Below are 16,910 nucleotides of genomic sequence, written 5' to 3' on the forward strand. Positions count from 1 at the left end.
TAGCCTCAAGTAAAGTTACCGATAGACGAAGATGAAAGAGGGGATACCTTCCGGGGCATCCCCAAGCTTAGGCTTTTGGTTGTCCTTGAATTTTACCTTGGGGTGCCTTGGGCATCCCCAAGCTTAGGCTCTTTCCACTCCTTGTTCCAAAATCTATCAAATCTTTACACAAAAACTCTTCACAACACAAAACTCAACAGAAAATCTCATGAGCTCCGTTAGTATAAGAAAACAAACCACCACTTTAATGTACTATAATGAACTCATTCTTTATTTATATTGGTGTTAAACCTACTGTACTCCAACTTCTCTATGGTTCATACCCCCCGATATTTTTAGCAGTTGTTTTTGCTTGTGATAAGTTCAGACCTTATATTGTTGACTCTAAAGTAACTATTCACACTGATCATGCTGCTATTAAATACCTTATGGAAAAGAAAGATGCTAAACCTAGACTTATTAGATGGGTTCTCTTGCTACAAGAATTTGATTTACATATTATTGATAGAAAGGGAGCTGAGAACCCCGTTGCGGACAACTTGTCTAGGTTAGAGAATGTTCTTGATGACCCACTACCTATTGATGATAGCTTTCCTGATGAACAATTAAATGTCATAAATACTTCTCGTACCGCTCCATGGTATGCTGATTATGCTAATTATATTGTTGCTAAATTTATACCACCTAGTTTCACATACCAGCAAAAAAAAGTTTTTCTATGATTTAAGACATTACTTCTGGGACGACCCACACCTTTATAAAGAAGGAGTAGATGGTGTTAGTAGATGTTGTATACCTGAGCATGAACAGGAACAGATCCTACGCAAGTGTCACTCCGAAGCTTATGGAGGACACCACACTGGAGATAGAACTGCACATAAGGTATTGCAATCCGGTTTTTATTGGCCTACTCTCTTCAAGGATTCTCGTAAGTTTGTCTTCTCTTGTGATGAATGTCAAAGAATTGGTAACATTAGTAGACGTCAAGAAATGCCTATGAATTATTCACTCAAGATTGAACCATTCGATGTTTGGGGCTTTGATTATATGGGACCTTTTCCTTCCTCTAATGGGTATACACATATTTTAGTTGTTGTTGATTATGTTACTAAGTGGGTAGAAGCTATTCCAACTAGTAGTGCTGATCATAACACCTCTATTAAGATGCTTAAAGAAGTTATTTTTCCGAGGTTTGGAGTCCCTAGATATTTAATGACTGATGGTGGTTCACATTTTATTCATGGTGCCTTTCGTAAAATGCTTGCTAAATATGATGTTAATCATAGAATTGCATCCCCTTATCACCCACAGTCTAGTGGTCAAGTAGAGTTGAGTAATAGAGAGCTCAAATTAATTTTGCAAAAGACTGTTAATAGATCTAGAAAGAATTGGTCCAAGAAACTTGAAGATGCATTATGGGCCTATAGAACTGCATATAAAAATCCTATGGGTATATCTCCCTGTAAGATGGTTTATGGAAAAGCATGTCACTTACCTCTCGAATTAGAACATAAGGCATATTGGGCTATTAAAGATCTCAATTATGATTTCAAACTTGCCGGTGAAAAGAGGCTATTTGACATTAGCTAACTTGATGAATGGAGAACCCAGGCCTATGAGAATGCCAAACTGTTCAAGGAAAAGGTTAAAAGATGGCATGACAAAAGGATACAAATGCGTGAGTTTAATATAGGTGATTATGTATTGTTATACAACTCTCGTTTAAGATTTTTTGTAGGAAAACTTCTTTCTAAATGGGAAGGTCCTTACGTTATCGAGGAGGTCTATCGTTCCGGTGCCATAAAAATCAACAACTTCGAAGGCACAAATCCGAAGGTGGTGAACGGTCAAAGGATCAAACATTATATCTCAGGAAATCCTATAAATGTTGAAACTAATGTTGTTGAAACCGTAACCCCGGAGGAATACATAAGAGACACTTTCCAGAATGTTTCAGACTCTGAAAAGGAATAGGTACGTGGCACGGTAAGTAAACTGACTCCAAAACAGTTCTAATGGCAATTTTTCTCCATTTTGGAATATTTAAGAAAATAGGAAAATAAGAAGTAGTCCGGGAAGGACACGAGGCTTCCACGAGGGTGGGAGGCGCGCCCTACCCCCTGGGCGCGCCCCCTGCCTCGTGGGCACCCCGTGCGCTCTCTGAACTCCGTTTTCTTGCACGAAACTTCTTTTGGTCGGTAAAAATTCATTATATAATCTCTCGAAGGTTTTGACCACCGTACCACGCAAATATCCTCTGTTTTTGTTTCGAGTTGTTTCTGTCGCAAGATGTCTTCTCAAGAGTTAGTCGGGGAGAGTCGGGTGTCTCATCCGACACCAGGTCCAGGGGCAAACAGCGATGCCTATCACTTTGGGCCCTCAACGGAGGAAGAGATGGAAGCTGACTTGAAAATGATAGATGCCATGGAGGAGGATCAAGAAGTTACTTCTCGTTTCCGGGCAGGATTCTCGATGGGGGAATTACAGAGCTCAGCTATCCCAAACTCGGTCATCCCCTCCAATGTTAAATTTCTCTCTTATGAAAATATGAAAAGGAGTATTACTTGTTCTCCCGCAGCTATGCAGCATCCATGGGTGCAAGGAGCTTTAACCGTCACGGGTAAGCTCCGTAAGGAAATAATGGATCTTAAGCAGCAAGTCAACAAGCTCGAGGAGGAGAATCATATCCTGAGGGGTATCATTGCCAAGAATATTACATCACCACCTCCGAAGAAAGAGCAATAATCACATGGGTATGGGCACTCCCCTTGGCAACTGCCAAGCTTGGGGGAGGTGCCCCGGTATCGTATCACCATCACACTCCTATCTTTACCGTTTTTCTTAGTTTGATCCTTTTACTAATGTCTTGATCTAGTAGAATAAAGTTTTAGTGTGATTTAGTTTTGGGTTTTGTTTTATGATCTCTCTATGTAACCGAGTCCGTGAGCTATAATAAAGATTAGTGTTGAGTCAAGGGCTTGATTATCTTGCTATGATCTTGAGGGAATAAAAGAAAAGGAAAGGATAAAAAGAAATAAAGAGATCATATTGATCTTATGGAGAGTAATGACTTCACATATAAAGAGTATGATGATTAAAAGTTGTTGAGAGTTGACAAACATAGTTTTGGTCATCGTTGCAATTAATAGGAAGTAATAAAGAAAGAGAGGTTTTCATATAAATACACTATCTTGGACATCTTTTATGATTGTGAGCACTCATTAAAATATGACATGCTAAAGAGTTGATGTTGGACAAGGAAGACAATGTAATGGGTTATGTTTTCATATATCCGAAATAAAGTATATTGTCATGGATCATCCAACATGTTGAGCTTGCCTTTCCCTCTCATGCTAGCGAATTCCTTGGACCAAGTAGAGATACTACTTGTGCTTCTGAATACCCTCAAAACCAGTTTTTCCATGAGTGTCCACCATATCTACCTATGGATTGAGTAAGATCCTTCAAGTAAGTTGTCATCGGTGCAAGCAATAAAAAATTGCTCTCTAAATATGTATGATTTATTAGTGTGGAGAAAATAAGCTTTATACGATCTTGTGATGTGGAAGAAATAAAAGCGACGGACTGCATAATAAAGGTCCATATCACAAGTGGCAATATAAAGTTACGTTCTTTTGCATTAAGATTTCGTGCAACCAATCATGAAAGCGCATGACAACCTCTGCTTCCCACTGCGAAGGGCCTATCTTTTACTTTTACCTTATGGAAGAGTCATGGTGATCTTCACCTTTCCTTTTTACATTTTATCCTTTGGCAAGCACATTGTGTTGGAAAGATCCTGATATATATATCCAATTGGATGTAAGTTAGCATGAACTATTATTGTTGACATTACCCTTGAGGTAAAAAGTTGGGAGGCGAAACTATAAGCCCCTATCTTTCTCTGTGTCCGATTAAAACTCCATAACCACAAGTATTGCATGAGTGTTAGCAATTGTGAAAGACTAAATGATAGTTGAGTATGTGGACTTGCTGAAAAGCTCTTATATTGATTCTTTCTGATGTTATGATAAACTGTAATTGCCTCAATGACTGAGATTATAGTTTGTTAGTTCTCAATGAAGTTTCTAATTCATACTTTACATTGTGAATTGATTGTTACTTTAGCATAAGAAATAATATGACAATATCCATATATGTTGCTGTTATAAGAATGATCATGATGCCCTCATGTTCGTATTTTATTTTATCGACACCTCTATCTCTAAACATGTGGACATATTTATCGTTATCGGCTTCCGCTTGAGGACAAGCGAGGTCTAAGCTTGGGGGAGTTGATACGTCCATTTTGCATCATGCTTTTATATCGATATTTATTGCATTATGGCTTGTTATTACAGATTATGTCACAATATTTATGCCTATTCTCTCTTATTTTACAAGGTTTGCATGAAGAGGGAGAATGCCGGCAGCTGGAATTCTGGGCTGGAAGAGGAGCAAATATTAGAGACCTATTCTGCACAACTCCAAAAGTCCTGAAACTCCACGGAAGTCATTTTTTGAAATAATAAAAAATACTGAGCGAAGAAAATACCAGAGGGGGCCCACACCCTGGCCACGAGGGTGGGGGGCGTGCCCCCCGCCTCGTGGGCCCCCTGGCAGGCTTCCGGTGCCCATCTTCTGCTATATGAAGTCTTTTACCCTGGAAAAAATCATAAGCAAGCTTTCGGGACGAAACACCACCGCCATGAGGCGGAACCTTGGCGGAACCAATCTAGGGCTCCGGCAAAGCTGATCTGCCGGGGAAACTTCCCTCCGGGAGGGGGAAATCATCGCCATCGTCATCACCAACGATCCTCTCATCGGGAGGGGGTCAATCTTCATCAACATATTCACTAGCACCATCTCCTCTCAAACCCTAGTTCATCTCTTGTATCCAATCTTTGTCTCAAAACCTCAGATTGGTACCTGTAGGTTCCTAGTAGTGTTGATTACTCCTTGTAGTTGATGCTAGTTGGTTTACTTGGTGGAAGATCATATGTTCAGATCCATTATGCATATTAATACTCCTCTGATTATGAACATGAATATGCTTTGTGAGTAGTTACGTTTGTTCCTGAGGACATGGGAGAAGTCTTGCTATAAGTAGTCATGTGAATTTGGTATTCGTTCGATATTTTCATGAGATGTATGTTGTCTTTCCTCTAGTGGTGTTATGTGAACGTCGACTACATAACACTTCACCATTGTTTGGGCCTAGAGGAAGGCATTGGGAAGTAATAAGTAGATGATGGGTTGCTAGAGTGACAGAATCTTAAATCCTAGTTTATGCGTTGCTTCGTAAGGGGCTGATTTGGATCCATATGTTTCATGCTATGGTTAGGTTTACCTTAATACTTCTTTTGTAGTTGCGGATGCTTGCAATAGGGGTTAATCATAAGTGGGATGATTGTCCAAGAAAGGACAGCACCCAAGCACCGGTCCACCCACATATCAAATTATCAAAGTACCGAACGCGAATCATATGAGCGTGATGAAAACTAGCTTGACGATAATTCCCATGTGTCCTCGGGAGCGTTTTCCTTCATATAAGAAATTGTCCAGGCTTGTCCTTTGCTACAAAAAGGATTGGGCCATCTTGTTGCACTTTATTTACACTTGTTACCCGTTACAAATTACCTTGTCACAAAACTATCTGTTACTGATAATTTCAGTGCTTGCAGAGAATACCTTGCTGAAAACCGCTTATCATTTCCTTCTGCTCCTCGTTGGGTTCGACACTCTTACTTATCGAAAGGACTACGATAGATCCCCTATACTTGTGGGCCATCAAGACTCTTTTCTGGCACCGTTGCCGGGGAGTGAAGCGCCTTTGGTAGGTGGAATTTGGTAAGGAAAAATTTATATAGGGTGCTGAAATTTACTGTCACTTGTTACTATGGAAAGTAATCGTTTGAGGGGCTTGTTCGGGGTATCTTCACCCCGACCAGTAGAGCAAATAGTTGCTCCTCAACCTACTGAGCCTACTGAAAATGTTTACTTTGAAATTCCTTCGGGTATGATACAGAAACTGCTAGCTAATCCTTTTGTAGGAGATGGACATTGCATCCCGATTTACACTTAATCTATGTGGATGAAGTTTGTGGATTATTTAAGCTTGCAGGTATGCCTGATGATGTTATCAAGAAGAAGGTATTACCTTTATATTTGAAGGGAGATGCATTGACATGGTATAGGCTATGTGATGATATGGGATCATGGAACTACAAACGATTGAAATTGGAATTTCATCAGAAGTTTTATCCTATGCGTCTTGTTCATCGTGGTCATAATTATATATATAAGTTTTGGCCTTGCGAAGGAGAAAGCATCGCTCAAGCTTGGGGGAGGCTTAAGTCAATGTTATATTCATGCCCCAATCATGAGCTCTCAAGAGAAATGATTATTCAAAAAATTTATGCTCGGCTTTCTCTCAATAATCGCTCCATGCTTGATACTTCTTGTACTGGCTCGTTTATGATGAAGACTATTGAATTCAAATGGGATTTATTGGAAAGAATTAAACGCAACTCTGAATATTGGGACATCGACGAAGGTAAAGAGTCAAGTATAACACCTAAGTTTGATTGTGTTAAATCTTTTATGGATACCGATGCTTTCCGTGAATTTAGCACTAAATATGGACTTAACTCTGAGATAGTAGCTTCTTTCTGTGAATCCTTTGCTACTCATGTTGATCTCCCTAAGGAGAAGTGGTTTAAATATAATCCTCCCATTGAAGTAAAGGTAGTTGCACCTATTAAAGTTGAAGAAAAGACTATCACTTATGATGATCCTGTTGTTCCTACTGCTTATGTTGAGAAACCACCTTTCCCTGTTAGAATAAAGGATCATGCTAAAGCTTCAACTGTTGTCAACAAAAGTAATATTAGGACACATAAACCTCCTGAGCAAGTTAAAGTTGAACCTAATATTGCTATGGTTAAAGATCTCTTGGCTGATAATATCGATGGGCATGTTATTTATTTCTGTGAGGAAACTGCTAGAATTGCTAAGCCTGGTGCTAAAGATATACATAGACATGTTGTAGGCATGCCTGTTATTTCTGTTAAAATAGGAGATCATTGTTATCATGGCTTGTGTGATATGGGTGATAGTGCCAGTGCAATACCTCATTCCTTATACAAAGAAATTATGCATGATATTGCACCTGCTGAAATAGAAAAAATTGATGTTACCATTAAGCTTGCCAATAGAGATACTATTTCACCGATTGGGATTGTTAGAGATGTTGAAGTCTTGTCTGTAAAGGTTAAATATCCTGCTGATTTTCTTGTTCTTGGTTCCCCACAAGATAGCTTTTGTCCCATCATATTTGGTAGACCCTTCTTGAACACTGTTAATGCTAGGATAGACTGCGAAAAGGATGTTGTTACTATTGGTTTGGGTGATATGTCTCATGAGTTTAATTTTGCTAAATTTAGTAGACACCACCGTGATGAGGAATTGCCTAGTAAAGATGAAATTATTGGTCTTGCTTCTATTGTCGTGCCTCCTAATGATCCTTTAGAACAATATTTGCTCGACCATGAGAATGACATGTTCATGAATGAAAGAAGGGAAATAGATGAAGTATTCTTTAAACAGGGACCTATTCTGAAACACAACTTGCCTGTTGAAATCCTAGGGGATCCTCCTCCACCCAAGGGTGATCCCGTGTTTGAGCTTAAACCATTACCTGATACTCTTAAATATACTTATCTTGATGAAAAGAAGATATATCCTGTTATTATTAGTGCTAACCTTTCAGAGAAGGAGGAAGAGAAATTATTGAAAACTCTGAAGAAGCATCGTGCTGCTATTGGATATACTCTTGATGATCTTAAGGGCATTAGTCCCACTCTATGTCAACACAAAATAAATTTGGAGAAAGACGTCAAACCAGTTATTGATCACCAACGACGGCTAAATCCTAAGATGAAAGAAGTGGTAAGGAAGGAAATATTAAAGCTCCTTGAGGCAGGTATAATTTATCCCGTTGCTGATAGTCAGTGGGTAAATCCTGTCCATTGTGTCCCTAAGAAGGGAGGTATTACTGTCGTTCCTAATGATAAAGATGAATTGATCCCGCAAAGAATTGTTACAGGTTATAGGATGGTAATTGATTTCTGCAAACTAAATAAAGCTACTAAAAAAGATCATTACCCTTTGCCTTTTATTGATCAAATGCTAGAAAGATTATCCAAACATACACATTTTGCTTTCTAGATGGTTTCTCTGGTTTCTCTCAAATACCTGTGTCAGCTGAGGATCAAGAAAAGACCACTTTTACTTGCCCTTTCGGTACTTTTTCTTATAGACGTATGCCTTTTGGTTTATGTAATGAAACTCCTACCTTTCAAAGATGAATGATGGCTATATTCTCTGACTTTTGTGAAAAGATTTGTGAGGTTTTCATGGATGATTTCTACGTTTATGGATCCTCTTTTGATGATTGCTTGAGCAACCTTGATCGAGTTTTGTAGAGATGTGAAGAAACTAATCTTGTCTTGAATTGGGAGAAATGCCACTTTATGGTTAATGAAGGCATTGTCTTGGGACATAAAATTTCTGAAAGAGGTATTGAAGTTGATAAAGCTAAAGTTGATGCTATTGAAAAGATGTCGTGTCCTAAGGACATCAAAGGTATAAGAAGTTTTCTTGGTCATGCCGGTTTTATAGGAGGTTCATTGAGGACTTCTCAAAAATTTCTCGGCCTCTGACTAATCTATTACAAAAAGATATTCCTTTTGGCTTTGATGATGATTGTGTAGAAGCATTTGAAATACTTAAGAAAGCTTTGATTTCTGCACCTATTGTTCAGCCACCTGATTGGAATTTACCTTTTGGAATTATGTGTGATGCTAGTGATTATGTTGTAGGTGTTGTTTTAGGGCAAAGAGTTGATAAGAAATTAAATGTTATTCAATATGCTAGTAAAACTCTAGACAATGCCCAGAGAAATTACGCTACTACTGAAAAAGAATTTTTAGCAGTTGTTTTTGCTTGTGATAAGTTCAAACCTTCTATTATTGACTCTAAAGTAACTATTCACACTGATCATGCTGCTATTAAATACCTTATGGAAAAGAAAGATGCTAAACCTAGACTTATTAGATGGGTTCTCTTGCTACAAGAATTTGATTTACATATTATTGATAGAAAGGGAGCTGAGAACCCCGTTGCAGATAACTTGTCTAGGTTAGAGAATGTTCTTGATGACCCACTACCTATTGATGATAGCTTTCCTGATGAACAATTAAATGTCATAAATACTTCTCGTACCGCTCCATGGTATGCTGATTATGCTAATTACATTGTTGCTAAATTTATACCACCTAGTTTCACATACCAGCAAAAGAAAAAGTGTTTCTATGATTTAAGACACTACTTCTGGGACGACCCACGCCTTTATAAAGAAGGAGTAGATGGTGTTATTAGACATTGTATACCTGAGCATGAACAGGAACAGATCCTACGCAAGTGTCACTCCGAAGCTTATGGAGGACACCACGCTGGAGATAGAACTGCACATAAGGTATTGCAATCCGGTTTTTATTTGCCTACTCTCTTCAAGGATGCTCGTAAGTTTGTCTTGTCTTGTGATGAATGTCAAAGAATTGGTAACATTAGTAGACGTCAAGAAATGCCTATGAATTATTCACTCGTGATTGAACCATTCGATGTTTGGGGCTTTGATTATATGGGACCTTTTCCTTCCTCTAATGGGTATACACATATTTTAGTTGCTGTTGATTATGTTACTAAGTGGGTAGAAGCTATTCCAACTAGTAGTGCTGATCATAACACCTCTATTAAGTTGCTTAAAGAAGTTATTTTTCCGAGGTTTGGAGTCCCTAGATATTTAATGACTGTTGGTGGTTCACATTTTATTCGTGGTGCCTTTCGTAAAATGCTTGCTAAGTATGATGTTAATCATAGAATTGCATCCCCTTATCACCCACAGTCTAGTGGTCGAGTAGAGTTGAGTAATAGAGAGCTCAAATTAATTTTGCAAAAGACTGTTAATAGATCTAGAAAGAATTGGTCCAAGAAACTTGATGATGCATTATGGGCCTATAGTACTTGCATATAAAAATCCTATGGGTATGTCTCCGTATAAGATGGTTTATGGAAAAGCATGTCACTTACCTCTCGAATTAGAACATAAGGCATATTGGGCTATTAAAGAGCTCAATTATGATTTCAAACTTGCCGGTGAAAAGAGGCTATTTGACATTAGCTCACTTGATGAATGGAGAACCCAGGCCTATGAGAATGCCAAACTGTTCAAGGAAAAGGTTAAAAGATGGCATGACAAAAGGATACAAAAGCGTGAGTTTAATATAGGTGATTATGTATTGTTATACAACTTTCATTTAAGATTTTTTGCAGGAAAACTTCTTTCTAAATGGGAAGGTCCTTACGTTATCGAGGAGGTCTATCGTTCCGGTGCCATAAAAATCAACAACTTCGAAGGCACAAATCCGAAGGTGGTGAACGGTCAAAGGATCAAACATTATATCTCAGGTAATCCTATAAATTTTGAAACTAATGTTATTGAAACCGTAACCCCGGAGGAATACATGAGACACTTTCCAGAATGTTTCAGACTCCGAAAAGGAATAGGTACGTGGTACGGTAAGTAAACTGACTCCAAAACAGTTATAATGGCAATTTTTCTCCGTTTTGGAATATTTAAGAAAATAGGAAAATAAGAAGTAGTCCAGGAAGGACACGAGGGTGGGAGGCGCACCCCCTGCCTCGTGGGCACCCCGTGCACTCTCCGGACTCCGTTTTCTTGCACGATACTTCTTTTGGTCGGTAAAAATTCATTATATAATCTCCCGAAGGTTTTGACCACCGTACCACGAAAATATCCTCTGTTTTTGTTTCGAGCTGTTTCTGCCGCAGATTAGAGCAAGATGTCTTCTCAAGAGTTAGTCGGGTGTCTCATCCAACACCAGGTCCAGGGGCAAACAGCGATGCCTATCACTTTGGGCCCTTAACGGAGGAAGAGATGGAAGCTGACTTGAAAAGGATAGATGCCATGGAGGAGGATCAAGAAGTTACTTCTCGTTTCCGGGCAGGATTCACGATGCCCTCCAATGTTAAATTTCTCTCTTATGAAAATATGAAAAGGAGTGTTACTTGTTCTCCCGCACCTATGCAGCATCCATGGGTGCAAGGAGCTTTAACTGTCACGGGTAAGCTCCGTAAGGAAATAATGGATCTTAAGCGGCAAGTCAACAAGCTCGAGGAGGAGAATCGTATCCTGAGGGGTATCATAGCCAAGAATATTACATCACCACCTCCGAAGAAAGAGCAATAATCACATGGGTATGGGCACTCCCCTTGGCAACTGCCAAGCTTGGGGGAGGTGCCCGGGTATCGTATCACCATCACACTCCTATCTTTACCTTTTTCTTAGTTTGATCCTTTTAGTAATGTCTTGATCTAGTAGAATAAAGTTCTAGTGTGATTTAGTTTCGGGTTTTGCTTTATGATCTCTCTATGTAATCGAGTCCGTGAGCTATAATAAAGATTAGTGTTGAGTCAAGTGCTTGATTATCTTGCTATGATCTTGAGAGAATAAAAGAAAAATAAAGAAAAAAAAGAAATACAGAGATCATATTGATCTTATGGACAGTAATGACTTCACATATAAAGAGTATGATGATTAAAAGTTGTTGAGAGTTGACAAACATAGTTTTGGTCATCGTTGCAATTAATAGGAAGTAACAAAGAAAGAAAGGTTTTCACATATAAATACACTATCTTGGACATCTTTTATGATTGTGAGCACTCATTAAAATATGACATGCTAAAGAGTTGATGTTGGACAAGGAAGACAACGTAATGGGTTATGTTTTCTTATATCCGAAATAAAGTATATTGTCATGGATCATCCAACATGTTGAGCTTGCCTTTCCCTCTCATGCTAGCCAATTCCTTGGACCAAGTAGAGATACTACTTGTGCTTCCGAATACCCTCAAAACCAGTTTTTCCATGAGTGTCCACCATATCTACCTATGGATTGAGTCAGATCCTTCAAGTAAGTTGTCATTGGTGCAAGCAATAAAAAATTTCTCTCTAAATATGTATGATTTATTAGTGTGGAGAAAATAAGCTTTATACGATCTTGTGATGTGGAAGAAATAAAAGCGACGGACTGCATAATAAAGGTCCATATCACAAGTGGCAATATAAAGTGATGTTCTTTTGCATTAAGATTTCGTGCATCCAATCATGAAAGCGCATGACAACCTCTGCTTCCCACTGCGAAGGGCCTATCTTTTACTTTTACCTTATGGAAGAGTCATGGTGATCTTCACCTTTCCTTTTTACATTTTATCCTTTGGCAAGCACATTGTGTTGGAAAGATCCTGATATATATATCCAATTGGATGTAAGTTAGCATGAACTATTATTGTTGACATTACCCTTGAGGTAAAAAGTTGGGAGGTGAAACTATAAGCCCCTATCTTTCTCTGTGTCCGATTAAAACTCCATAACCGCAAATATTGCGTGAGTGTTAGCAATTGTGAAAGACTAAATGATAGTTGAGTATGTGGACTTGCTGAAAAGCTCTTATATTGATTCTTTCTGATGTTATGATAAACTGTAATTGCCTCAATGACTGAGATTATAGTTTGTTAGTTCTCAATGAAGTTTCTAATTCATACTTTACATTGTGAATTGATTGTTACTTTAGCATAAGAAATAATATGACAATATCCATATATGTTGCTGTTATAAGAATGATCATGATGCCCTCATGTCCGTATTTTATTTTATCGACACCTCTATCTCTAAACATGTGGACATATTTATCGTTATCGGCTTCCGCTTGAGGACAAGCGAGGTCTAAGCTTGGGGGAGTTGATACGTCCATTTTGCATCATGCTTTTATATCGATATTTATTGCATTATGGGCTGTTATTACACATTATGTCACAATATTTATGCCTATTCTCTCTTATTTTACAAGGTTTGCATGAAGAGGGAGAATGCCGGCAGCTGGAATTCTGGGCTGGAAGAGGAGCAAATATTAGAGACCTATTCTGCACAACTCCAAAAGTCCTGAAACTCCACGGAAGTCATTTTTTGAAATAATAAAAAATACTGAGCGAAGAAAATACCAGAGGGGGCCAACACCCTGGCCACGAGGGTGGGGCGCGCCCTACCCCCCTGGGCGCGCCCCCCGCCTCGTGGGCCCCCTAGCAGGGTTCCGGTACCCATCTTCTGCTATATGAAGTCTTTTACCCTGGAAAAAATCATAAGCAAGCTTTCGGGACGAAACACCGCCGCCATGAGGCGGAACCTTGGCGGAACCAATCTAGGGCTCCGGCAAAGCTGTTCTGCCGGGGAAACTTCCCTCCGGGAGGGGGAAATCATCGCCATCGTCATCACCAACGATCCTCTTATCGGGAGGGGGTCAATCTTCATCAACATCTTCACCAGCACCATCTCCTCTCAAACCCTACTTCATCTGTTGTATCCAATCTTTGTCTCAAAACCTCAGATTGGTACCTGTAGGTTCCTAGTAGTGTTGATTACTCCTTGTAGTTGATGCTAGTTGGTTTACTTGGTGGAAGATCATATGTTCAGATCCATTATGCATATTAATACTCCTCTGATTATGAACATGAATATGCTTTGTGAGTAGTTACGTTTGTTCCTGAGGACATGGGAGAAGTCTTGCTATAAGTAGTCATGTGAATTTGGTATTCGTTCGATATTTTCATGAGATGTATGTTGTCTTTCCTCTAGTGGTGTTATGTGAACGTCGACTACATTACACTTCACCATTGTTTGGGCCTAGAGGAAGGCATTGGGAAGTAATAAGTAGATGATGGGTTGCTAGAGTGACAGAATCTTAAATCCTAGTTTATGCGTTGCTTCGTAAGGGGCTGATTTGGATCCATATGTTTCATGCTATGGTTAGGTTTACCTTAATACTTCTTTTGTAGTTGTGGATGCTTGCAATAGGGGTTAATCATAAGTGGGATGCTTGTCCAAGAAAGGACAGCACCCAAGCACCGGTCCACCCACATATCAAATTATCAAAGTACCGAACGCGAATCATATGAGCGTGATGAAAACTAGCTTGACGATAATTCCCATGTGTCCTCGGGAGCGTTTTCCTTCATATAAGAAATTGTCCAGGCTTGTCCTTTGCTACAAAAAGGATTGGGCCATCTTGTTGCACTTTATTTACACTTGTTACCCGTTACAAATTACCTTGTCACAAAACTATCTGTTACCGATAATTTTAGTGCTTGCAGAGAATACCTTGCTGAAAACCGCTTATCATTTCCTTCTGCTCCTCGTTGGGTTCGACACTCTTACTTATCGAAAGGACTACGATAGATCCCCTATACTTGTGGGTCATCAATCTCCCCGGCAACGGCGCTAGAAATCCTTCTTACTACCTCTAGAGCATGCGTTGGTTTTCCCTTGAAGAGGAAAGGGTGATGCAGCAAAGTAGCATAAGTATTTCCCTCAATTTTTGAGAACCAAGGTATCAATCTAGTAGGAGACTACACGCAAATCGCCTAGTACCTGCACAAACAATCAAGAACCTTGCAACCAACGCGATAAAGGGGTTGTCAATCCCTTCACGGCCAGTTGCAAAAGTGAGATCTGGTAAAGGTAATAAGATAAATATTTTTGGTATTTTTGTTGTATAGATTGCAAAATATACGGCGACAGAAATTGCTAGTTGACGGAAACTGGTATGATGTAAAGTAGACCCGGGGGCCATAGGTTTCACTAGTGGCTTCTCTCAAGATAACATATATTACGGTGGGTGAACAAATTACTGCCGAGCAATTGATAGAAAAGCACATAGTTATGAGAATATCTAGGCATGATCATGAATATAGGCATCACGTCTGTGACAAGTAGACCGAAACGATTCTGCATCTACTACTATTACTCCACACATCGACCGCTATCCAGCATGCATCTAGAGTATTAAGTTCATAAGAACAGAGTAACGCATTAGGCAAGATGACATGATGTAGAGGGATAAACTCAAGCAATATGATATAAACCCCATCTTTTTATCCTCAATGGCAACAATACAATACGTGACTTGCTGCCCCTGCTGTCACTGGGAAAGGACACCGCAAGATTGAACCCAAAGCTAAGAACTTCTCCCATTGCAAGAAATATCAATCTAGTAGGCCAAACCAAATTGATAATTCGAAGGGACTTGCAAAGATATTAAATCATGCATATAAGAATTCTGAGAAGAACCAAATATTGTTCATAGATAATCTTGATCATAAACCCACAATTCATCGGATCTCGACAAACACACTGCAAAAAGAATTACATCGAATAGATCTCCAAGAGAATCGAGGAGAACTTTGTATTGAGATCCAAAGAGAGAGAAGAAGCCATCTAGCTAATAACTATGGACCCGAAGGTCTGTGGTAAACTACTCACACATCATTGGAGAGGCTATGGTGTTGATGTAGAAGCCCTCCGTGATCGAATCCCCCTCCGGCGGAGCGCCGGAAAAGGCCCCAAGATGGGATCTCACGGGTACAGAAGGTTGCGGCAGTGGAAAAAGTGTTTTGTGGCTCCCCTGGATGTTTTCAGGGTATAAGAGTATATATAGGCGAAAGAAGTAGGTCGGTGGATCCACGAGGGACCCACGAGGGTGGGGGCCGCGCCCTCCTGCCTCGTGGCTTCGTCGTTGCTTCCTTGACATCCACTCCAAGTCTCCTGGATTGCGTTTGTTCCAAAAAAGATCCTCGCGAAGGTTTCGTTCTGTTTGGATTCCGTTTGATATTCCTTTTTCTGCGAAAAACTGAAATAGGCAAAAAACAGCAATTTGCAGTGGGCCTTCGGTTAATAGGTTAGTCCCAAAAATAATATAAAAATGTATATTAAATCCCATTAGACATCCAAAACAGATAATATAATAGCATGGAACAATCAAAAATTATAGATATGTTGGAGATATATCACTCGTCTTGGAGCATGCCGACTGGGCGGGGTGATACGTCTCCAACGTATCTATAATTTTTTATTGTTCCATGCTATTATATTATCAATCTTGGATTTTTATATGCATTTGTATGCAATTTTATATGATTTTTGGGACTAACCTATTAACCTAGAGCGCAGTGCCAATTTTTGTTTTTCCTTGTTTTTGAGTTTTGTAGAAAAGGAATATCAAACGGAGTCCAATTGACCTGAAACTTTAGGACGGTTGTTTTTGGACCAAAAGAAGCCCACGGAGTACCGGAGATGCACTAGAACAGTCTCGAGGCCACCACAAGGGTGGAGGGCACCCCCACCCCCGTAGGGGGCACCCTCCGACCTTGTGGGCCCCTCGTGGCCTCCTCTGACTTGTTCTCAATGCCAACACCTCTTATATATCCCCAAACCTCCAGAGCAGAACCTAGATCGGGAGTTCCGCCGCCGCAAGCCTCTGTAGCCACCAAAAACCAATCGGCACCCTGTTCCGGCACCCTGGCGGAGGGGGAAATCATCACCGGTGGCCATCTTCATCATCTCGGCGCTCTCCATGACGAGGAGGGAGTAGTTCACCCTCGGGGCTGAGGGTATGTACCAGTAGCTATGTGTTTGATCTCTCTCTCTCTCGTGTTCTTGATTTGGCACAATCTTGATGTACCACGAGCTTTTCTATTATAGTTGAATCTTATGATGTTTCACCCCCTCTACCTTCTTGTAATGGATTGAGTTTTCCCTTTGAAGTTATCTTATCAGATTGAGTCTTTAAGGATTTGAGAACACTTGATGTATGTCTTGCATGTGCTTATCTATGGCGACAATGGGATATTCACATGATCTACTTGATGTATGTTTTGGTGATCAACTTGCGGGTTCTGTGACCTTGTGAACTTATGCATAGGGGTTGGCACACGTT

General features: G+C 39.8%; 1 pseudogene; it reads left to right on the forward strand.

Moving 5' to 3' along the window:
• The first annotated feature begins 305 nt into the window (after positions 1–305).
• LOC141040804 (uncharacterized) lies at positions 306–9,983 on the forward strand (annotated as a pseudogene).
• Positions 9,984–16,910: the final 6,927 nt, after the last annotated feature.

Source organism: Aegilops tauschii, chromosome 2 (genome assembly GCF_002575655.3).
Source record: "Aegilops tauschii subsp. strangulata cultivar AL8/78 chromosome 2, Aet v6.0, whole genome shotgun sequence".
In the NCBI taxonomy this organism is placed as follows: domain Eukaryota; kingdom Viridiplantae; phylum Streptophyta; class Magnoliopsida; order Poales; family Poaceae; genus Aegilops; species Aegilops tauschii.